Source organism: Ursus maritimus, unplaced genomic scaffold (genome assembly GCF_017311325.1).
Source record: "Ursus maritimus isolate PB19 unplaced genomic scaffold, ASM1731132v1 scaffold_3, whole genome shotgun sequence".
NCBI classification, from domain to species: domain Eukaryota; kingdom Metazoa; phylum Chordata; class Mammalia; order Carnivora; family Ursidae; genus Ursus; species Ursus maritimus.
Genome location: NW_024425563.1, coordinates 33,643,992 through 33,668,618, shown reverse-complemented (window position 1 = coordinate 33,668,618; position 24,627 = coordinate 33,643,992). Strand labels below are relative to the sequence as shown.

General features: G+C 33.8%; 1 long non-coding RNA gene across 2 annotated transcripts; it reads left to right on the top strand.

Annotated features, from left to right (window-relative positions):
• Window positions 1–11,943: 11,943 nt before the first annotated feature.
• Window positions 11,944–22,482, top strand: LOC103676578. Of its 2 annotated transcripts, XR_572162.2 has the most exons (4): window positions 11,963–12,009; window positions 18,624–18,690; window positions 20,917–21,040; window positions 22,243–22,482. It is a non-coding gene; the product is annotated as an uncharacterized LOC103676578 (long non-coding RNA). The 2 variants fall into 2 exon arrangements; XR_005838665.1 differs by lacking the exon at window positions 18,624–18,690 and having other exon boundaries at window positions 11,944–12,009.
• The last annotated feature ends 2,145 nt before the right edge of the window (window positions 22,483–24,627 follow it).

Below are 24,627 nucleotides of genomic sequence, written 5' to 3'. Positions count from 1 at the left end.
CATGAACTTTAGTCAACCAGATTCTTAATAATTTTCAATATTCAACATGCCCTTTCTCATCTCTGTAACTTTGTGTATGTCCTGTGCACTAGAAAAATGTACCACTGTTAAGACAACTCTAAAACTCTCCCCTGGGAAGCTGTTTCTGATCCTTTAAATTCACACCTCCTTGCCTCACCCCTGCAGCACTCTTTATTTTTGAAGTATTCGTTTGTATGTCTCCCTAAAGTGAATTTCTTGGGAGCAAGGTCAATAAATTTTCCATCATTATATTTCAGGCCCCTAAACCCATGATTGGCAATTAAATAAATGATTATTGAATGAATGAATTTGTGCCTGCTTGCTTTTCCTAATGGCTAGCTTAATTATAACATACCATTACTGTAAGTCGATCCATTATTTGCTTTGATCAAGGTAAATATTAAAAATCCTTAAAGCAAAATTTCATAGAACCTAAAATTATATGCTATCTGGCTTGTCAAGAGTAATTCCTAAGCGGTGGTATAGTGCAATGCAGTGGTTCCCAAAGTGTGGTCTCTGGACCAGAGACATCATAATTACCCGGGGACTTGAGAGAAATATAAAGCTCTGGTCCTCTCTTCAGACATACTGAATCAGAAACTCTGGCAGGGGTGGGGGTTGGGAAGCCCAGAAATCTGTGTTCTAACCAGCCCTCAAAGTGATCTGATGCACTCTCAAGTTTAAAAATCACTAGAGTAATTAAAGCAGACTAAAGCCAGACCACCTGGGTTTAATTACCAGCTCTACACATTACTCACAGACAGGAGAATGTTACTTAACCTCTCTGTGTCTCAGTTTCTTCATCTATAAGTTGAGAATGATAATAATTAGGGTTGTTATGATGATTAAATGAGTTAATACACAGAAAGTACTTACCACAGTGCTTAATCAGTTAACGATTCTTAATAAGTATTAGTTCTTATTCTTACAAAATCACTATCCTTAAGAAATTTATACCCTATGAGAATCTATTTTCATGCTGGTCAATACAACTACTCATAAGTTTGAGGAGAACCAGGGATGAACAAACAAGACTTCCAGTTCACGAGAGGTCACTTTACTTTCTTCCTCTCACAGGCCCACGATTACATATGAGATTCAGTAAAACAAAAAAAAGTAGAGCCTCTTTTCTATTCTAATTAATTGGCTCAAGTTTAGTAAATGCTGCTTTTGGTTTTCGTAATGTATCTTCTTAGTTTTAGAACTTCTCTTTCTGCATAAGTAATTTTATGCTTGACGATAGTCACTGCTTATCAAAATGAATACCATCCCTCAAATAGAAAGGCCTTTGAATAAAAAAAAACACTCCAAAATGCAAAATTGTTTAAAAACTATTTAGGCAGGGGCACCTGGGTGGCTCAATTAAGCATCTGCCTTCGGCTCAGGGCATGATCCCAGAGTCCTGGGATCGAGCCCCGCATTGGGCTCCCTGCCCCACTGGGTGTCTTCTTCTTCTTTTCCCACTCCCCCTGCTTGTGTTCCCTCTCTCACTGGCTGTCTCTCTCTCTGTCAAATAAATAAATAAAATATTTTTTAAAAATATGTAGGCAAAAAAAAAATGTTCTGATGTCAGCAGAATATTTTGAAACACTATTTTTCTAGAAAATAGAATGCTTGTCCATTGTACCCACTATTAGATTCTGTCCAGCTTCTCAACATCTTGCAAATATTTAACAGCACTGCAATATCTGAATTCTTAAAATTAAAGAATAGCAAAGTGACAAAGTGTACAGGTACGATATTTTATAGGAAGATGACTAGAAGTATTTCCTGCCTTCACGACCAGTTAGAAAACTGCATTGATACTTGTTTTTGTTTATAATATTATTCAGTTAGGGCCACTATTCTTCTTTTGCCACTATTGTCTTGAGGAGAAGGGAAACTATATACATTAGCCAAACACACCTGCATTCATATACCACAAGAGAGAGCTAAGTTTTAAAATGTGTATGTTCCCTGGTAACACACAAAAAAGTGACTTCTCTAGGACTGAAATAAGCCAATGACCTGACACGCGACCCACTCTCCAACAATTCATAAACTATTAATTCAGAAAACTTCACATAAGGTATTTCTCAGATTTCTTAGAAATCTTTCCCATTCTTCGTCACATAAACATTTATTTTACTGATGTCTTAGCACACATAAGATTTATTATTCAAAGAGTTAATATGTAACTGAAGGCTTATACCTCAACTATAGAATTTAAATTATCTTGAATGTATCATAGCTAGGATATGACTGAAAATGAAAACCTTAAAAGAGGTAAATAATCTTGTGATTAATACTGTAAGGAGATGAATAAGGCTACAGTGAAAAAAACTCACTGAATAGCACGTTTAATTTTAGGTATCCCAATTTAAGAAGGCAAATTAAAGAAAGTTGCAAAAATTCAAAACGATTAAGAGAAAAGGTGACAGTAATTAATGAAGAAAGCTTACAGGATCTCACTTGATAGAACATGGCGAAGCAGTGCTTAGAGGTAGAGATGATAATTTACTGATATTTAAGGAACGTGAACAATGAGAAAGAATATCACTTTCTAAAAATATTGGTACAGCGGAATAATAAGGGATATTAGGGGGAATTTTTAAGGGAAAAAATGAAAAGAACCCAAGAAGAAAACTGGATGATGATATGAATTTATAGCTTAGGTTTGTAACACTAAAACCACCTGTTTTAGTAGTTGACTGATTCCCATGCTGGCTGATTTTTGTGTGTATAAATATAGTACGGGAAGTGTAATGGTGTTTTAAAGAAAACTAGTGGAGAAAATCAGGTCCAACTTTTGATACCCTGAAATTCACAATCAGTAAATACAGAAATAAAATGTAAATACCTTCTTTACAAACACTGTTACTATTTTGAAATCCCTGATAATTAGCCTTAGAACAGTCTCATATGTTAATATATCAGCATTAAAACGATATTAAATGAAAAGTGTCCTCTGACAGAAAATTCCTAGCACTGTAAGAAATCTTGTGAGTTAACACATGAAAGAAACTCTTTGGTTTATCTCCTGAGAGATGTATCGGACTTTACACAAGATGCTGGCACAGAAGTTTCACGCATAGGCTGCCTGATACCAGAGATAATGTAGATGAAGTTAAAAGAGAAATGAATATGGATTCTGAAAATGGGATTCCAGAATGGGTTTGCTCACTTTGCTGGGCAATCTGAAGCAAGCCATCTCCTCTACAAGTCTCTGTTTTCCTGTATCTGTAATGAAGATAATGATACTTGCCTGCCTAACTTAGGGGGATAGATGAATCATTTGGGTAAGATAATCTACACCAAATGCTGAGTAAGATAAAGCTCTAAATAAATATATTAAACTTAATTTTTATAAGAATCATTTTGAGTAAAAAGATCATGCAAATAACTGTTAAATAACTGTTATTCATCCAAGTTCTTTGATTTCTTAAAATAGAGAAATGAGGTTGTTCTGGACTAAGACAAAGCTATTTGTTACATGAATTGCATGGACAAAAGTCATTTTATACTATTTAATCCTATAATTTCAGTCATTACTTATAAATTATGATTTGTGTATTTAGGATGCTTACAGGTCTGTTTTATGTGATTTATTGCTGTGTAACATGTGAGTCCAAAACACTGTTTTATCACATCTCATGCTTATGTGGGTCACAAATTTTGATAGGTCTCAGCTGAGCAATTCTCATGATCCACTGGCATCACTGAGGTCATCATTTGGCTGTATTCTGCCAGTAGCTGGTCTGATCTGGAAGTCCCACATGGCTTTCTTTACCTCCCTAGAACCTTGTTGAGGGCTGAGCTCATTAGCACCACTCTCCCTCTCCAGGTATCCCCACTGCCTCTCCACGTGGTTTCTGCAGCATGAACTTCTTCCATAAAATTGGACTTCTTACATGGCAACATGGGGCTCTAAGAAACCAAGGTGGAAATGCCAGTCTTCTTAAAGGCTTGTCCAAGAAATGGCACAGCCTCACTCCCAACATACTCTCTTGATCAAAGCAGTCATAGACCAGCCCAGATTCCAAGAAAGAAAATAGAGCCAGCTCCAGCAGGAAGATGAGTCAAAGAATGTGTGGCCATCTTTAACTGCCACAATAAAATTTTAAAGATAACTAAAGTATATATGTAATTAAAATCTCCTTGACTGAAAAATTTTTCAGGAAAATCAAGAAAACTGTAGTTTTAAATTTAGTTAAATATTTCCATACAGTCAAATCAGTACAATTATAAGTCATTTTATCAGAGACAGTTAAACCAGTTATGTACCTTGTTATGTGCCTTGACTTAGACTAATGTTTATCAGTACAAGATTAAAAGAAGAGTTCAATTTATTTGATATAGTCAGATACACGATTAAGCAATGGAATCAATGGTTATTTATCTTAAGTAAACTGATCGAGTCACCCATGAGTCACTCTGCTTGGGCTACATAAATTTACAGGTCTTTAAATTACTAAAAGAGCTATATGTAATAATGTTTTAAGTAAACATGTATACATTAATAATAAGAAGTTAATTTATAGAATATCTCTTGATAATACATATTTTGTATATGAATGAACAAGTTAGCATTTTGCTCAAGTTTGGAGGTATTTTCTGACAATAATTTAGCATATGTTCTTTAATGAGGAGTTCATATCCTAGATCTTAATCACTAAATTATTAACTAACATTATCTAGAATTATATGCAAAGGCAACAGCATGCTTGCTTTTTATTAAGAAGAGCATTTTACAAAAAAATTCAGTTAATACAGGAATGTATTTGTAATATTCCCAGAACAGTCTACTTTCAGCCACTGAGTGTTCATTTGCCCAGAATTCTGTATTACCCAGCACTTCCTCACATCTATAATTCTATGACTTAACTTCACAATGATCAATCCATGACACTAAGTTGCCTCAAATAATATTTTTGTCTTCAAAGGAGGCCAAATAATGCACTGTTTTAGCATCACATTTATATTATCAGTTTTTGAAAAATCTATCAAGTATGCATGGTAAGGGCGTACATATATATTTAAACATATACACAAACACAAATATTTATTCAGAGGGACAGAAGTGCCACCAAAACTCATAGCTTGGCAGCTTGTAAAATGGCTCTCTCATTCCCTCTTCCTCAATTTTAATCTTCTACTTTTGTATTCTTAGTCATATAAATACAATACTAAATATCAAACATAGGTCATTCTAAATTCATGGGGGCAGAGCAACTCTATTTTTTAGTGGAATGGTCACTGTCCAAATCTAACATGTGAGCTACTATTCCTGACTACACAGTTGAAAAGGGAGTGTTAATTATTTTGAGTGGCTGAAATAAAAAAAACAAAACTAGTTCTTAAAAACCCATGTGCTTTATAAAATCGTATATGTTTATTCAATCATCAGTCATTCAACAAACTACTTGCAGGCTTTGGACCAGACATTGGGGACACAATGGTGAATAAAACATGGTTCTAGTCCTGAGTTAAAAAGCAGGGACAATAGAATAAAAAGGTTCCTGTATCCTCATATAATGAGTATAGCTTGTGCAAACACACAAAAACAGAGAATGATGCTCTGGGCAACTGCAAATTGATGGGAATGAACAAATATGAAGCATGTAGGTTCAGGGTGGGGAGTGGCAGTGAAAAGTAGAAACAGTATCACAGAGATTCTTTTATATCATGCTAAAGAGGTTGAATTTCTTTTTCTACAAGTGATGAAAAGTAACGAATAAATAAACAAGCCATGGGATCTGATTTGTCATTTAGAAGTTTTACTCAGGGGGCAGTTTAGAGCAGGAGTCAAGAAACTATGACCCATCTGCCAAATCCATCAACTGCCTTTTTTGGTAAAAGCTTTATTGGAGCATGCCACATCCATCTTCTTACAAGTGTTAATGGCTGCTTTCCTTCTGGAACTACAAAGTTGAGTTGTTGCAAAAGAGACTTTATGGATGAAATATTTACTATCTCGCCCTTTCCAGAAAAGTTTGATCCTGATTTACAGAATTGACTGGGCAGGCTGAAATTTGAGATTGAAAGAACAAGAAGTCAAAAATCGTGATGGCCTATACTAAATAAGTGGCAGTGGGAATGAAGAGAAAGCATTCTGAGGATGGTTGTAATACAGAACAGTAGGACATATTGACTGATTAGGTAAAGAATAAAGAGAAATCTAGGATGACTTATAGATTCTTGGCTTATGTCACTGGTTAGACTGTGGTAAAAGTGAAGGGAAATGGTAGATATTTTATATGTGTTCATTTTGGAGAACATTTAGATGAAAATACTAATAGGCCCAAATTTTAGAAGAAAGTTCCAGGACATTAGATGGTAACTGAAGATTGGTTTTGCTGTGGTCATTAAATGGGATGTGTGAGAAGATGTGGTTGAGTAAGTAGAAAGCCAAAGATGGGGCCCTAGGACATAACAACAGGAAAAATTTACGGGGAGGGAAGGAGCTGGTAGAAAGAAGTTGGAGATATGATGAAAATGTTTCTGTTAACAATCTTGTATAAGAGACATTTATTTTATTTTAAACTGTGTATTCTTTTATAGACAATGACTTGATATTTTAATGTGCAATCATATAGCACAATTAACTCAAGTTCTATGTAAACTGAATTAAACTATAAGTGACATTAATCTCCTCTGACACCTTTTGAAAGTTGTGCAGATAGTTGGTATTAATATAAAACAAGAAAAAAATTTAACTCTAAAGGAAATAAAGATCCTCAATCATGTTGCCAATGCAGAGGTTTTATGGAATATATACTTAATAATGGTGTTTGGGAGATGAACTAGCAACTCTATTACATCAAAGTGCCGCAATGCATAATTATTTCCAGAAGACTTATATTGTAATTATACATGTTATATAAAAATCTCTGTGGTAAAATGACATGCTCCAATATGATCCTTTCATGATTGTAAACTCTGAGGTTTGTCACTAACTTACACACTTCAGATATAACTATTAATCACACTATACTTTATCAGAGAAGCCTAACATTTAAAAAAGTCTTTAACCTATGAATTTGTTATGAACCCACTTTATTTCAAACATAATTTTACAATTATTCTAGAACTTTAGAAGTTCAATTTTTAAAACATTTAATGATTGCCCTGTATTGTACTGTAAAGTGAAAATAGCCCTATATGTGAATCATATTAATAGTGATGACTTATGAAAAGTTAAAGGGTGCTTAGTTGGGAAGATATAAATAATTTCACTTAAGCAGTAAGATAGTGGCATATTCTCGGCCAGTAATATAATTTTATATAAATAAGATTTTGATGAATTGGAATCATCACTTAAACACATTATAATATCTGTATATAATGCTATATAACCTATAACTAAGATCAGAATAGTCTATTTAATTGCATAAAATTCCTTTTTATTGTATTCTAGTTAGTAAATGTGAAAACATGATAGAAGTTATGGCAGTAGTTTATTTTCTATTCTTATACACACATTATAAATAAATCCATGATTATAACCAGCATTAAAGAAACTACAATTATAAAATAGAGAATTTGAAATTCGCTCTTTAAAAAACGACCTTTGCTAACTCTATTATAGATAGTGACTATATCACCTTGAGACCATGTTATCAGTGAAGTTACCTCTACAAACAGGTGTGTGTGTGGGGGGAAGTTTTATATAAAGAATAGAATATTGAAATATTTTTTTCAGAGACAAGCTCTTCTATAGTTATTTCATTTTCTGGTTTTCAGAAGTCTTGCATTAAATGAGAACCTCAGTCGATAGCTCCTGCATTTGCCTGTTTCTGGTGTTAATTATCTTTTGTTTGCCCTTGATAATCCTGAGGTTGGTATGCAGATGATATGAAGGCTGCAGAATCATCTCAAAGTGTAAAAAACAATGGCATTGTCAATTCTGCATCACAACACTTTATAAATTATGAATGTTATCCACATTAAGGAGAGTGGTAGACTTTTAAAATTACTTCCATGAATAGATTAAATTACAAGTATTATTACATTTCATTTTATTAAGTGCATCTTAGTAGGTATTAGAGCAAATGAACATGTTCTCTCAATTACATAATAACATTAGAACTAAAAATTATGCATCAACACTCCCAGATGCATAATGGAGCATTGTATATTAATCACTCTAAACAATATTTTTGAGTTTATATAAAGGCAATTATTACCTATTGAACAATAACATTATTTTATTGGTTTATTAAAATTCAGTTTAAGAACTACCTCTTTTATAAAAAGCTTTAGGTATTTGCAGTTTTTTTTCCAAAGAAACATAATGTATACAAGCAGTCCAGTTTACTTACATTTAATGATGCTTATCTCACTATGAAATCATAAAATTGTATAATATAATGGGAAAATCATCACTAAAATATGAAATCCTAGATTACTTACTCATATTATATGAAAACTAATAGAAAATTGTATTACTAAAAGTTTTACTTGTCCAATTTGAAAGTTATAGCTCAATATCATAACGAGTACTCTAATACATTCATATTAGTGTTATTAGACTTGAAATATTATTAGACAAGTTATAAATATGATTATAATCAGCCTAGATTTATTCTATCAATTTTATTTTTGCTAGTCTAAGTGTCTCATGAATATCAATTTTCAATAGAAATATTTTTATATATATTTAATATTCTAAACTCATTTATTCTGTTTATTTTGCTTTAATTAAGAGTCCATTAATTAAGGCTTAAAAGGATGATTATTGAATTATTACAATGGAATATTATTTCAATGTTAGGAATTAAAATTTTTCTTTTCTTATATTTCATACACTGTTTTGCTTTGATGTTAGAATCTTACTTATATCAATAAAGCTTTTTATAAATTTAGTTAGAATTGCATATAACAGTTTCCGATATCAACACTCCTTTGCATGAATGCACAAAACCCCACCAATGTCTCTCAGTGTGGTGGAAGACAGCAATTAAGCTATCATTAATGTAACAAAATAAAGTTACTTTATATTTTTTGAACAGCCGTGGAACATGGACTTTCTATTAAGAATACATGGCAATACCAACTTAATTGACCTGAATTTGTGAATCCAAATTTTAAAAATAGTAAAATGAGTTAGTCTTTCACATTGGTATCCTAATCATATTATTATTATCCTTTTGATTTAGCAGGTACATTATCTACATTATTTATAATAAAAGTAAAAATTATAATTTATAAAATAAGAAAAGGCAATTATTATCTACTGATTGAATAACATTATTTTGTTTATTAAAATGCAACTTAAGATTTACAAAGAGGTATCTTTCAACTATGTGTATTTATATGTATACAGGTATATTTCTTATTTAAGCTTATTACATGAATATGAATTTCTTAATCACACTTTTCCTAAATAAGGGCTGCTTTATTTATAAGCTTTTCTAATGATTCCAGGAGAAGGAGAAAATGTACAATATTTCGTAGCAAGAAATATTCTAAGACTACACTGACGAAATGCACTTAGATATTTTTATTACTGTTGAAAGAGATTTGAGCCAATATGATTCATTCACCCAAGTCTTTAAGTGAACAAACAACAAATACCATCTCTAAGATATTTTTAGAACATTCACCTTTTTATGTTTCTCTCAAAATGGTATACACAATTTATAGGGCATACAGCACAGCATAACTAAATTTTTCTTTATCTGCCTCCAATTCTTTTTGTTCCCTTCTTGAGAAGTTTCAGATATGAACGTGTTAATAATGTCTTTAAAAATTACTCTTATTTGAGAAGAAAAAATTATGTTACTTCTTAATCTTTCTAATTCTGTTCTCATAAGATGAACTTGGATTTGTTTCTTTAACACTGAATCCTTTTATAAAGACCTGATTTCTTTACTAATGAATTGAAAAAAATGACATCAGGTTCCTAGGAAAGTACTATTAACATTAGTAATACTGTTTCATGTAATAGAAAATATTTTGTTCTGTCTCCTGTATATGTTTTATTTTGTTTTTTTAAAGCAGCAATTAAGATAGCAGGTAAACAGCATGCAAAAGATTATGCAGTAGTTTGCAACCTGCCGTTGGAGCATCACTGAAAAATTTCTGCTAGGAAATGAAAGCCAGGCATAATTCACTAAAATTACACTGAACGCCTCTTGATCAATAGAGATAAATCTGGTTTTGTTGTTAAATCGATTTTCTCCTTTATAGAGATATATTGTCCTGATTGTTTTAAGAATAATTGTTTCACTAAGGATTTTTACAGTGATTAGGAAAAAATAAACAAGAGAAAACTTAATGCAGCTCCTTGGCATTGCCAGCATTTCAAGTTAATTTGTTAGAGATAGCAATTGAGATTTATATCATTTTGGGCAATAATGTTTTCCTGAAAGAAATTCAGTGAGGTCGATTTCCTCTCAGAAATAAGCAACCACTGTGTTTGTTTTACTTCTATAAAATTTTCAGGTCTTGCCAATATAAATATTCACTAATGCACACTCTCTCTTCCAGCTTTTATCACTTTCCTTGATTTCTTGGCATAGATTACACTGAAAAAGTCCAGATGATTTTTTTTTTTTTTGTATTACAAAAATGTTTAGACTAGACTCAGGGACAAAGGTACACTCCAAGGATTGCGTACAGTGATGTTGCTGAATTATTTCTTAAATCTAAATGTAAGAGATATGTGTGTGTGTGTGCGTGTGTGTGTTCCATTCAATTTCCAATTTTCACTAAAACATTGCATATTTTAAATATTCCGTAATATCCCATAAGCAAGTATTCAAATGTGATACACTTAAATGAGGATGAAATAAAAAAACGAATTTAAGTAATAAATGATTTTATTTTTAAAAGCGCTGAAACAAAAAATATTAAATATATTTTTCCCTGAATGGTTTTGGTAAAACAACCAATATAATCCTAGATATATATAAAAAGATAATAAATATAAATATAATTTGATTTAATCCATATATTTGCATATTATCATTTATATGTCCCTTTATAGAAAGTATTTATTTTAATGAGCAACTGGCAATATTATTTATGGGATCTTAAATTAGCAAATTATGTACTTTTGTAAATAATATAATTCCTAAATAATTTAGAAGGGCAACATTTTGAAATTTTATTTAAGTCTAAAGTTTAATGTGAGATATTCCTTTGTGTCAATACCACTTTCATTGGTATATATCTAAGATAATTATATTTCAGATAAACAATTGCTATTTTCCCATAACATACTTAAAATATACAATGAGATAAAGTTGTAAATATTTTAGTAAGAAAGTACATCTTATACTTTGTTCCCACGTGTATGCACATACTGCAAAATAGAAACAAGCCATTTAATCAACCAATTCATGAATATAACATTTTGAATGTAACAATGTTTTTGCTTTTATTAGAAACAGAAATCCTAAACAATATTAGGGCATGGCTTCTTTTGAAAATGCAAAAGGAACAGTATACTTAGCCTGCAAATTGTTATTAAATACTCCTATTTTTAAAATGCCACATAAATTTTAACCCATAATAAGCTATTAAGCCCTTCTGAGAGGCATCTTGCATGTACACGTGTGCACGTGCACACCCACACACACAAAATTGTTCTGCCAGTAAAGTTTTGGCTTTTCAACAATTGCTTAGGTTACGCTATCAGCTACGCACAGATCTCATATTTCTGCAAATTTTCTTAAAATTTCTTCAATATTGAGGAATATATAGTTATATTCACATGTATCTTAAAATATAAATCATTTTTCCCTTCCTTGAGCTTTTTAAAAACTGTGACAAATCAAACTCAAGGAAGCAAAGTGAAATCAAAGTAGTTGTGACTTCCAAACAGAAAACAATGTTACAAGTCAAAGACAGGAAGAGATGACGACTTCTCAGGCAGGGGTGCTGGTGTAGGAGCTGTGTATGGCATTGTTGTAACATTGAAATTTATGAGACGTACTTCTCTGCTGTACTTGATGTGCTTCCTTTGACCTGACCCCAGCACTGTGTGTAGAAGGCAGCTGCAAGGTAATTCTTTCTTTGATTTCTTTGTAACAGATATAAATGAAATAAAAATGATCCAGTTGTATTTAGAAATGAAACATTTAGTGGAATATAAAAAGCATACTTGTAGGAAATTGGTACGTATATTTATTTAAAAAGGAGTTTGCTCCATTGCTACAGTAGCTGGATAATGGTTACTGCTCACTTTACCTTTATAAACACTTCAGGCTTTCACAGTTAAAAATAAAATTAACCCTTTAAAAAAGCTCCAGATTATTTGTGGAAAATTCACATGCCAGTGGTTATTTTTTTCTCATGGAAATGTGATAAGGCCAGAAGATATGCTTTGAGGTCACAGGCCACAAGTAACCTTATACATATTAACTATTCTGCTATATATCAATGCACCAAGATTTCAGCAGGCTCTGGAACATTAAACCTTCTGTCATTCTTGTCCCTACTGAGTTTGATTCTGCTGAGGTTTAGTGGAATTATAAACACATATGAAAATATGCAGAATATATTTCTTTTTTGAAGTGATTATAATGTGATGTTTCTGCACTGCCAGCATTCATAATAAAGCAAATGTGATGTTTCAGTGCAATATGACATCCACTGTAATCTTATTAACATGTAAGCAGCATAAGACAAAACATGCACTGTACTACCTGCTTTATTTAAAGGCATAGAACAAACAGATTTATTAATGTAAACTTTTACTATCTTTGGCAACAGACACGTGCCATCAAGTTTGGAAATCCTTGCAGTATGCAGACAGGTTTGTCAAATGAAGGGTTTTAACAGTTGTTAAGTTCTCCCTCACAAATAAAACAATAATATCCAAAGTAACTAAGTGTAGTTTTAAATCGATTGATCATTTTGAACACCCAAAGAAGATGAATGACAGTGAGCAACATTTACCTGACACCCTTGAATATTTCACAGAGACAAGTTGATATGAGTTTGTATAAATACTAATATTAAGCAGAATTAGCTTTGGAAAAAAATAAAGAAATTGTACTGAGGTGAAAATTGTCACTGTCAGGAGAAATGAAGTTATATCAGAGAACAAGTGACATACAATTTTCTCTAGAGTGTTTTTAATAAAAATAGCTTTTCTTTGAATATTTTGAAGTCAGACATGAGAGGCAATCTGGGCGTTTGTCAGAGTTTGAGAGTGTGAAAAATTGCTGCCTTAAATCATTTAAGCTGAAAAGCAACTTCTTCCTGCTGAGATAATTTCACATTGACTTACCGTGCAAGCCCTTCAGGCATTCCCAGCTCAGAGCAGAAGTTTTCAAGGTAAAAACATAGAGCGAGAACATGGGAGAAGCTGGGACAAGGATCAGCAGCAACTCCAGGCGTTCAGGCACATCTGACTTTGATTAATTAGAGAGCTGCTTTTCTATTTCCACATGTACCGCCTGATGGAAAGGTAGACTGGACCGGGATACACAAACTTGGAGTTGACTCTGTTAGATACCAGCAGGTTTTGACATCTTCTACCGAGCTGGCGGAATCTCTGCTTAGGAGGACTAAATTGCTGAAGCACACTTTTAATTTATTCATTTTCCTAATGCAGAGAAATTATCTGAACTGCCATAGATTTGATTTTCAACACTGAATAAATCAGTTACTGTAAATGTTTAGGCTAGATGAATAGGGAACTATCTTGCTGCATAATGAAGGCTGAGTTATTTCCACTTTTTTTAGAAAGTTTTTTGATATAACAATTCATTTTTATATATAAGTACCACTCAACATGATTTTTTCCGTTTATTTTATTGAAAAAATACTTTCATATGTGGAAAATATTTTTATATTCCTCATTTGTTTTACATTCAATAAGATGTTTTCTTAAATCCTATAAAATATTAAAATTTAAGAGCTAGTCCACCATATAACATTTTATAGAAAATTAACGTGTGGGAAAAATCAGTTTAGAATATTGATTTAAAGCTACTAAAATTCACATAATAAAAGTTCAGTTAAAAAGAACATTTATTAAAAATCTAAACTATCTTAGTTATTATCTGACATTTGGAAAAATCAATATAGATGCATTCTTAATGCATAGCTTCATTTTAATTTATTTCAGAAAGAAAATACTTAAAACTAAAGCTTCTTGGTGTCCAGAGAGACAACTCTTTTTTTTAAAAAATTATGAGTTTTCTTAAATCCTTCATTACTCTGAATTCATTTTTGTTACATAATGAAAGTTCTTCCCCTGCCTTTTTTTTTTTTTTTTTTGCTTATTTATCATGGAAACTGCTTTTTTATAAGTTTTATTTTATCTAGCACATTTCATGATTGCTTATTACCTTCTTATGCTTCAGTTCCTAAATAAATCTGGCAGGATAAGTGACAGCTTCAACCAAATTTCCACATGATACTGTTTCCATCTTAGACCCTTAGGCTCATAATAGTTAAGGTTCAAACTGATCTTGATCAACATTCCCTCCATTTCTGGTTTGGTGATATAACAAGCGAATACAGGCTCGATATCAATCACTTCTAAGGTAAATTCTGAGAAAGTCTTGCTGTGCATCAGCCAAGACATAGAGTCCTTAATGAAATAATAGGATCCTTAGTTATTATCATAATTTTTTTATAGAGAAGTCCTCACATCAGACATTGTCCCCTGCTTCTGTCAATCACATATTGCAATTAACTTATTAAATTGCACTTGAATTGGATTGACTACTAGAGAGGGGAAACTAGAAAGTTCTTGAAAACAGATTCTTCTTTTATACCCTTCAAACACTTCTGAATCAGGGAATGTGGGATCTTGGTTTTCCTTTTATAGTGAATTAATTTTTCACTTTTAACTTAAATATGAGAGTTTTTTTTTTTTTTAAATCCTTCAGTGAAATGGATACTTAACAGTTTATCCCTTATCCCTCCTCCCACCCCCACCCTGGAGGGGAAGTCGCAATTAACATGATGATTAAGATAAGCTTAATGTATTAACTATTACCAGTCCAATTCAATTCATCAAACATGAATTTAGCTTAAACATATGGGGAAAACACAAAGATAACATAGAATTCATGCCTCTAAGTAGCCCATTAATGAGTTATGGTATAAGGAGAGTAAATGACATGTGCCAAAGAGAGGTAAAAATAAAGTTTTAGGGGGGCTCGATGGAGGAAGAAATTAATCAACTTATAAATCCAACAAGAAAATATTTACTGACACATACGACATGATTCCTGACCTCTAACAGCTCAGTTTAATGGTCGAAACATGTGTAAGCACAGTAACTATACGAAGTATACAAAGAATCGGTATTATAATAAAGGTATAAATAGAATGTTACGGTGACATACAGGAAGATATGAACAGAGCACTGAAGGTCCTGGGAGACCAAGAAAAGACTTCATGGTGGATATGACAGTTCAGAAGAACCATGAAGTCTTCCAGCAGAAGCAACAACATTAAGCAAAGGCACAGAAGAGAGGATGGATCTGGCATGTCTGAGGCAAGGGGGAACCACCTACCGTGCCTGAAACATAAACATAGGGGCTGCACAGAGTTCATGGAGGACTACGAATTGTCAACATGAAATCAAATAACCTTTAATATCACATACTTCTGAAACTTGACCTAAGGCATAATTCTATTTGTGGAAAAGAAGAAAGATAAAATGATGCATGTATTAATTAGGAATAGCTGGGTTGCAAGACATTGAATAACTCCAAGTTTAAACAAAGAGCAGTTTATGAAGGAAGGTAGCAGCTGGCCAGCATTTCCGTGATTCTTTTGGTCACAACATATCTACTACACATTTAGGAATAACGTCCAAGTTCAAGTGAAAAAGCAATCGGAAGGGTAAAGGGCTTTCTCCCTTTATTTAGAAAGAGAAGCTCCCCCCCGCCCCAACCAACAGACTTTCACCCAACTTCTCATTAGCCAGAACTGGGTGCCCTGTGTATCTCTAGCTGCAAGGGAGACTTGAAAATCAAGTACTCGACTTTCCAGCCTCATGGTAAAGTGGGAGCAGTGGATTGAGAATAAGAACTGAGACAACCTGCAGCATCCGGGATCGTACACTCTCCCTGGGCTGTAGCTGTGACACATTTGTAAAATCGCATAAGCTTCCCAGTGCAGCCCAAGCTCCACTGACCATTTCCCAGATGCAACATCTAGGAGTACCAGAGGTCTATTCGTTCCTTTTATTCAAAATAGACTTTCTTCCTCTTCATGCCATATTCCATGATCTTCTTAGGTAGACAAGACAATTGCTAAATATTTTATTCAGGGGTCAGGAACCTGTCATTCATGATATACCTTTATCAAGGATAAAACAACAGCCAGCTGTGTGACCACAAATAATCACTTTTTTCCTCTCCTGTCTCTGCTGCCTAGCCCCTCACTGAAAGACAGCAAACGTAAATAAATCCAGCATAGCATAATGACCCCTGGGGGAGGCTGACTTAAACTTGAAAGAAGCCTCTCTTACTTATTGGCTCACTGAGCTTCCTGAGCCTGTTTACTCACCAGTGAAATGCAAATAATAATACTGGTATCTATCTCAGGTGTGATGTACAGATTAAATGAGATAATAAATGTAAAGTGCTATGCACAGGGTTGAGTGCATAGACGTGCTTAAAACTTTTGTTTTAAAAGTTTTATCTCCATTATAAAAATTAAATGCTCTCCCACTCCCTTCATATGGTAGAAGTTGGAACTTGGCACCCTACCTCTTAAAAGTTTTCTCCTAATTCAATAACTTACATCATGTCCCTTTAAGTTTCCGTATAAATTAAGGTAATTTCTCAGAGAACTAATTATTGGTAGCACCAACAGAATATTTCTAATTCATCACAAAAGGACCTCTGCTTTACGGTATGTAATGACATTGCTATTTCCTTCTGGTCTATGTTTTACTGGACTTACTGGCTGCGTTGGGGCAGACATCTCATGGTTAAAACAGAAGCAATAGGGCACATCTCCTCACAGTGAGAAGTATCACGCGTTTAAGGGGACTAAATGGCAAGTGGTCTTTAAAGCTATAGAACTAGGTAAGAACAACTTACCCTGGAAAGTTTAAAAAGGTCTAAGATCTCTCTTTTGCCTATCAAAAAATTATCATGACTTAAAAATTAGGGAGAGGGTTACACTTCCTCAAATTGCTTTAGACATGTGACAAGAATGGTTTTCAAAACTATACAGATAGTACATTTGTGTGTAAAAGCCCACAATTCCTTATCCACAATCATATTAGAAATCATAATTTTTCAACTTTATAAATAGGAAATAGTGTGCATCTACTATATGTTCCATAGCACAGAGCCTGAAACAGCACCCTATAATTAAAGGCATTTTATTGTTCAGACAAATTTAAGGATATTCACACTGCCTGGGATAAATTAGGAACTTCAGTTTTATGGCAACTCAGATCATGTTTTGTACAAAACTAACTGCAAAACAGAAAAGGTTTTCAGAGTGTTTTGCACTTTAGAATTGTGATTAGAAGCTATGAACGTGTACATGTGTGTATAATTTATTATTGTATTATTTATAAATAGAAGCAAGCCTTTAACATTAAATAAGAAAAATAATGATTTTCTTCCTTTCAATAGACCCAAAGATGTAAACCAATCTTTGAATTTGAGATTTATTGTATTTATTATATTTATAGAGAAGTCCTACACTTCTTTAACCATGGATTTATTTATACTTCACTCTGATGAATGATGGTTTTGTAATAGTTTACAAAAATATGATAAAACAGGTTTTTAAAAATGGTTGAGAAAATTGGAGCAAAGGAAATAAAAGTAAGCTATCCATAAAGCTACAGGCTAGACTGGAATGCAGAAATGAATTTGTCCTGGCCTCTACATCTGCTACAGATAGATGACAAATGTAGCACTGAGCTTTCCAGAAGCCAATGCAAAGAGAGTAAGGGGATGAGCTTTAAGTTTCCCACTGTCCATAAAATAAACACAGTGCAATCTCTTACACACAACAGAGCCTCCCAGAGACTGGGAGTTTTCTTTTCACAGAGCTCCAAAAATTTCTCTACCGGCAGAAGCATCAAATTCTTCTTGGTTGTTTATCCTGTCCTTAAATGTTGACTTCTAGTATAATAAAAGCCTTTTTATACCCAAGAGCCAAGTGATGAGGTTCCAGTGCACAGACCTCTGACTGGGAAAAGGTAGATGGACATAACGGAGTTAATTTTTTTCTTTTTAAGATTTATTTATTTATGTGACAGAGAGACAGCCAGCGAGAGAGGGAACACAACAGAGGGAGTGGGAGAGGAAGAAGCAGGCTCCCAGAGGAGGAGCCCAATGTGGGACTCGATCCCGGAACGCTGGGATTACGCCCTGAGCCAAAGGCAGACGCTTAACGACTGCGCTACCCAGGCGCCCCTAACGGAGTTAATTTTTTACAACTGGACTTCTTACCACTGGACTTTTGGATTCAAACTTATGTTGTCTAGTGTTCTCCAATAAGAACCATTGCCCACTACAGAAAATTTTACTTATGAAGGAGAGATTATGTCTTAGGTATAAGACTGAGACGCACACTACAGTCTGCCTGCAATGTTGGAAAAATGGTGTTTAGTGTTTTAGAAACTTTTAATGTCTGTTTTACTTCTTTTGTTGCCCTCCCTTCCTGCCTCTCTGGAGATCTCAAAGCAGACACCTGCCTCTGACATTAATACAGGCTTGAGGACACCAGGAAAGGCTGTGGAGGGTAGGTACTACACACCTGGTGGTGTATGTGAATAGTGCTCCCTGGAGTTTGCAGCTAACATTTAGAGCCCTACACAGCTGCTCTCCTGTATCTGTAATACTCTCCCTTCCACCCCTTTCCCCCAGCATTCACAGTTTGAGACTGGGTTTATAGATGGCATCTTCTCTGACCTTGAGTCCACTGGTTTGCTCCTTCCACAACTCTGAGAATTCTTTTACTTCCTCTCAGACTCTTGTTTCATATCCAGGGTTTAATCTCCTTTCTAATTTCCCACTGTGCCATTACATGAGCCTTTTATTTGTGTCAAAAAGAACAGCATCAATAATTATAATTGACTACTATACACAAAGTATTCCAGTCTCTGAAGTAAAAGCTGGCATATCATCACAGATATATCCTTATTAATACTCTTACCTTGATGTATTACCATACTAGAGTCTAGTAACAATGACAAATAATTTCTGAGAATGGGAGAGAAACAAAAAAAAAAAAAATAGATTGTGTGTCTTACAAAAGAAGGAATATTCATCTTGTAACAAGTTCTTAATCCTATTCACTTATTTTAAATAGCCTGAGATCAAGTTCAACAAAATGTTACATTTTGGTGAGTTGTTACATATGCAAAGCCGAATGTTAACCCAGCCTTTGTTTGTGGTGACTTAGCAGTCCATAAAACACTATAGAGTCTTTCCTACCATACACCCTCTCTCCTTAAAGACCATTACTATTTTATTCCACTTATCAATTAGGTTTATAAGTTTGATTGATACCTGATAAACTACGTGTCAAAGTCCTCCTTATTGTATTAAGTAAAATATTGTCTGTAAACTTTCTTAGACACTTACATTTAACTCTTACAAAGAGAAAAATATGATTTCGACAGTGCTGTAAAGTTAAATAAATTGTGGAACTATCGATGAAGGATTTTAGATTATTTCTCTGACTGTGGTCTCTCCACTTTCCAAATGTTTCTGTTATAAAGAAGTTAGACATAAAGAAATCTTGATTGATGCAACTGATTGGGGAAACCTAGTTATAAATTTGTCACTGTTGTAAATATCATTACTTTATTATTTTCACTTTTCATATAGTTTCTTTGGCTTAAACATAAAGTCTACAATGAGCTCATGATTGTAAATACACTCATTTCATCAACTTCATGCTGTTCCTAATCAGTGTTTTTTTTCCCCCCAATTTTTTACATTGTTATGTATTTTCATATGCTCTCTTTGCACCCCACATGTCTCTTTTGTAATTAATTACAACTGCAGTTAATTACTTATTTAGGCTCTGTCCCCCTGCCGGATTACAAATCCCAAGTCTCCTTCGCTGCAGTCCCCAGTTCCTAGAAAAGAGCCTGGCTAATCAAGGGTGCTCCATAAACGTTTGATAGCAGAGCAAGCATGAGGGAGTAGATGAAGCAAAGCAACATACTTCCCATAGGGAGCATTTAAAACACATTTTGGTTTTAAACAAATCTCACATCTATTTGGTTCAGTTTTATTTCCTTTTTAAGCCTCTGTACTTTGAGGGCAACTTAACTCATGTTTTTATTAATCTACATTCAGGATGCTCAGAAAAGCTTGTTTCATGTCCAAGAAACTTCACAAAAGAAACAAAAAGACACAGCCTTTTATGAATGACATTTCTTTATTTTCCCAAGAATAGTTTAAAACTAGCTTTATTTTGTTCTCAGGTGAGATCCACCCTAAATCTGAATTTCATCTACCTTTAAATTAATTTTCGAGGTTCTCAGCATCCAAGGTTGATGCTGGTGGGAAAACTATTCTAGGAGATTATAATTTGCAGAAAACTAAAGGGTCTGGTATGTTTCTAATCTACTTTTATCGGAGTCATGAAATTTTTAGCTTATCTAAACATGTATAGATATTGACTACATTTTACTCTATCCTCTTAGACTGGAGCACAATACACACAGTCACCCGAACTTCTTCTGATAAAAATTATAAACTCTGCACAAATACTTTCTTCTTACCACATAATATCCCCTCCATTACACTAACAGCTTTAGCATGCTGGAGAGCATAGCTGTCCCTCAGTACCTGTTCTCCCTTTCCTCTTTCATAATTGCAATGCCTGATTTGTAGCTGGACCACAGCTAAAAGACTAAATCACCTGGCCCTCTCTTGTAGTTTACAGGTAAATACATTTTGACCAATAGGACTCACTGAAAATGTTTCTCACTTGCAGGAATTTTTCTTACAGGGAGGAGTCCTGACCTTTTCCAGCTGCCTTCCTCTTTCCTGCCGGCAGGAATGCAGCACAACACAGAAGACTGAACCTTAAGCAGCCTCAAAGAGAACCAGGAAGCAGAAGCCACGAGCTGAAGGTGATAGTAAAAGCAAGCCAGATTCTAAATCCCTGAGTATTTCCTGAGGCTGTCCTTCAGACTCTGGATTACCTATCTCTAGACTTACTCTATGCAAAAGGGAAGTAAATACTACCTTGTTTTGGCATTATTGTATTTGATTCCTTGATCTTACAGACAAATCTAATCCTATTTTTTTTAAAAGAAACCTAGGAAATAATTTAAAAAGAGAAATAAGATGAAAGTGGTAGCAAAGTATTATCTGCCTATGACATTGCCCAAGAAGAGTAAAGGCAGGGCGTTCTGGGAAATTCTGAAGAAACTGGTTATTGTTTTATCATTTGTCTTTAAATTATTTCCTAGCTGTGCCAGTAAGGAATAGCTTTACTGTACATATCAGGCTTCTTCTGTCCTTCAAAAGAGAAAAAAAAAAAACACTTTATTTTTGGAGTATCAAGACATCTTAACCTAACAGTCACACTAAACTTTATTTATTCTGATTTGTTTTGCATTTTATTGTATATATTTTCATCCTTAATTATTTTCCACTTGCGTTCTTATTAACCTTTTGTCACCTTCTGTGTGGGAAGATCGGGAAATAAATATTTTGATGATGACCTGATGTATCAAATTAAATGAGGAGACTCCCTCTTTCATTTACAGTGCTTTCTCTAAGGCCAAGAGGCAGGTTATAAAGGGGGTGATGCCTGAAGGACAAACACTGCCTTTTCATTATCCAGTAGCATATATTTTAGGGCAAATGAGTAAAATGTATATGAATTAGTTACTAATATTAAGTGTAAATTGACCTTATTCTGTTTGAATACAAAAATCATTCTCCTCTAATAAAGTAAAAGACTTCATCCTTATGAAACAAGAACAAATGAGCACCCTGCCCATGAGTGTTGCTATGCGGGCTAGAGATTTGCAATGTGTTCAAAGACCAACTTCCACTTTACCTACATAAAAATAACTGAAATGATTAACACACGATGATCTCCCAGGATCTTCACACATTCTTCCTCATAGATTTATCACGATACGAGACGAGACTATTTGTACATGGGCAAATCTGGGGGCCACATAGCGATCACAATGCTGGCCGTAAAAGCTCTCTCACGAGCACTTATACATGGGATTAAATAACCTCAAGTAAATCTCTGATGTGTCTCGCCTCCCTCTTTCTCTGCTTACAACTTTTGTTTATCTTCCGTTTCTCTAAGGTCTAGAAGAGGATGATCTCTCCTTGGAGTGCCTGGGAATCCTTTCTGATTGCAGAGCTGCTGCTGAGCATCAACTATTTGTCACTGTTTCTTAGTTTCTAAGCCTGCAAAATGGGCTTGAAAATGAAAAGATGGAAAATCCAGTGTATCATGCTAAGCTCATCATTTCAAAGGAATACACTGAAAAGGCAATATAATCTGTATCTCAACCAGAATAAATAAAACATAAGTCTTGGGGCACCTGGGTGGCACAGTTGTTAAGCGTCTGCCTTCGGCTCAGGGCGTGATCCCGGCGTTATGAGATCGAGCCCCACATCAGGCTCCTCCACTATGAGCCTGCTTCTTCCTCTCCCACTCCCCCTGCTTGTGTTCCCTCTCTTGCTGGCTATCTCTGTCAAATAAATAAATAAATAAATAAATAAAATCTTTAAAAAAAAAAATAAGTCTTCACATAAGAAACAGCAGACTCTCTGGGCCTTAACATGCAACATGGCATCTGGGCCACTGACCTACGTGTTTAGATCTTTGAGTAAATGCCTGATTTTCATCAAGTGTGCACTCTGCTAGCTTGTAGGCAATGCCTTCTCTTGTAGCAGAGGAACCTCTGTATTTTCTAGAAGTGGTAAGGGCATGAAAAACAAGGACAATGAAGAAAATGTAACCAATCAGAAGAGATTAAGGTCACATGACAACTAAATGCAAGGTGGTACCTTAGACTGGATCTTGTAACAGAAAAAGGAAATTAGTGCGGAAACTGGTAAAATCTGAGTGAAGTCTCGTTTATTTAACAGTATTTACCAACATTAATTTCTTCGGTTTGACTATGGTAAGATGCAAACATTAGGGGAACCTAGGTGAAGGGTACATATGTATAGGAATTATACTATTATTTATAACTCTTCAGTAAATCTAAAATATTTTCAAAATAAAAATATTTTTTAAAGGGTGTACAAAAATCGAAATATGACTTAATTTGGAGGATGGGAGAATAAGAAAGAGGTGTAAAAAATGAAAATGCTTATATCCTTTATGGGGAGCAAATTATTTTGTAATTGATTAATCAAGAAAAATCATAACAACACTACAATCATATTATAATACATAAATGTATCAAATCAACATGCTGTATTAACCTTACACAATGTTATATGTCAAATATATTCCAATTAAAGAAAAAAATAAAGAAAAAAGCAGTCTATACATATAACTTTGAAATATGGACTTAAATACTAGACACTAGGTCTACAAGAATTGAAAGTGATTTTCTTTGGGACGTAGGGACCAAAAGAAGGAAGGGGGTTAGCATAATTTGACTTTCATAATACAGTCCATATATTTGTTTGACTGTAAAGAGTTAAAGTAACTTTAGAAATAAACACTAAGCCAGTAGATTCTTAAGGATCTGAAGTCTGAGATAATTTCAAGGGCCAGGACAAGACACCAGGTACCATCACCAGTTACTGAGCATGAGACCTACTGCCTTCCAACAAAACTGCAACAAAACACAAATCTACAGTGATATTTAAAAGTCTTATCATACGAAGTTACAAAAATCAACTATCTGGAAAGGTTTTGAAGCTCATGAAAATCAAGAGGTCTTAGAAATGTAATAGATACTTTAGAAGCTCCACATTCTGCCTCTATTACAAAACATGGCTAAGTTCAATAAGGATCTATAAGCATAAAAAAGCATATCAGATGCTTGCAAAAGGTAGATCAAAATAAAATATCTAGAAAAAAAATATTTTCTCTTGGAAGACTAGGATTAGGACCTTAAGGAAATGAGATGCAATGGATTTTGAAGGCATACATTACTGTGAGGGAGAGAGAACTAGGGAAGCTTTTATTTCAATTTTAAGGGTTTTTTGTTTGGTTGTTTTTTAGTCTTTCTATTCTTTATCTCTCTTCCTGTTTCCAGTCATTATTATTCACCTACTTTCTATCTTCTCCTTCTCTTCTTTTTATTTACAATTTTCCATGTTTTTCATCTTACTTTCTTAAAGGAGGCCTCTTTTGAAGTATGCCTTTTATCTCAATAACTAACAAGAAACACTATTAATAATAGAGATTCTTAAGGACTGAGGAATATGCCACCTAATAGAACAGGAATAGGTAGTCTTTAATGTAGCCAGAGTAATATTGTTTTTCTGATATTGTGATGGTATTTTGGCGATTATGACATAGTATTCATAAAAGACAACCCAAGGATTTTGAAATTCTTTAAAATGTTTACAGGGGAAAAAATAAAACAATAAAATGTTTATAGGTAAAAAAAAAATTAGATGTGGTTATTTTGCTACTATTTTATTTTTTTATTTTACGATTGTGTTTTTTTCATAATTATTCTGAATTATTAAGTTTCTAAGAACATTCTTGAAGATTTGA